Source organism: Priapulus caudatus, unplaced genomic scaffold (assembly GCF_000485595.1).
Source record: "Priapulus caudatus unplaced genomic scaffold, Priapulus_caudatus-5.0.1 Scaffold351, whole genome shotgun sequence".
In the NCBI taxonomy this organism is placed as follows: domain Eukaryota; kingdom Metazoa; phylum Priapulida; class Priapulimorpha; order Priapulimorphida; family Priapulidae; genus Priapulus; species Priapulus caudatus.
Window position 1 is genome coordinate 22,070 of NW_014577412.1, and position 1,332 is coordinate 23,401.

Consider the following 1,332-nt stretch of genomic DNA (forward strand, 5'->3'; position numbering starts at 1 on the left):
ATCCCAAAGATCGATAACCGATTTATCCTCACGTGACCAACCGATCTCATCCATACCCTCATTCTCGATCTTCCACAGTGCATGTATGTCATCAACAATTGGAGCAGACAAAGCACTTACAAAATGTGACACAACTGTGCGACCGATCTTACCAACTGGAGATTAACCGTTGATACACCAACCAAAAAGCGTTCTAACAGCGAAGGGCTCACCTCTGCCACATTTACGTACTTCAAGTGGAATAAGGGCCTCAGTATGATCTTGCCCTATCAACAAGTCAACCCCATATACATCTTCACAAGATGCCATATCAATGTCAACCAAATGCTTATATGCTTTAACATCTAAGTGGGCAGATTTCACAGGTATTCTATCAATCACATATACACCAGACATGTCTATACTTTCACCATTATCGGATGACAGTGTTAAATTCACCATCTGATACTTCGTTGGAGCAGACTTACACAAAGTACGTAAATGATATGACACTGTCCGACATGTCAAGTTCAACTGATTTGCCAAACTACTCGAACATAAGGAGTTGCTAGAACCTGTATCTAGTAGAGCATTGACTAGGACTTTATTGTTAACCAATACCTGTACAATCGGCATATATGTTTCTCTGTCCGAAGACATACTTGCATTTGACACACTTCTGCTTTGGTTTACAGATGCTGACTGATCACCATCATTATGAATATACATAGTATGTTTTTTTCCACAACCTGGGACAGAACACACTGATTTGTTTCCACAATATTGTGCATTATGCGTAGGTAGAAGACAGTGTTCACACAATCTATATTTATTAACCAGATCTACCCGCTGCCTAAGTGACATACGTTTAAACAACTGGCAATGCCACAACCAGTCATGTTCACTACACAGAACACAAGCTGGCTCTGGCCTAGCATAATTTGCATTATAGCGCATAGCTGGGGCACTAGCTAAATTACCATTACCACCTGCACTGGCAGACATAGCATTAGACGTAGAAAATTAGATTTTGGATTTACCTGAGGTTTCCCTTTTAAATGATAAAACCCCATATACCGGATCATTACTCTCTAGACCCGTTCTGCAACAAACTTTACCAAATCAGCGAAAGCAGGATAATACCCTTTTGCTCTCTTAATTTCCAGAGCACGATTTTTCCACATTATTTGGATATAATAAGTGGCTGTAAACGATAGACAATATCAAGGATTGTGGACTGTGAGCTAACTTCAGCAAGCATGTGTCATATATCATATGTTACGCTGTTTTCTTACGCGTATGGATACGTCGGTGTCTGGCGGTAAAAGGTCGGCGCGGGGGTTCTGCCCGCCG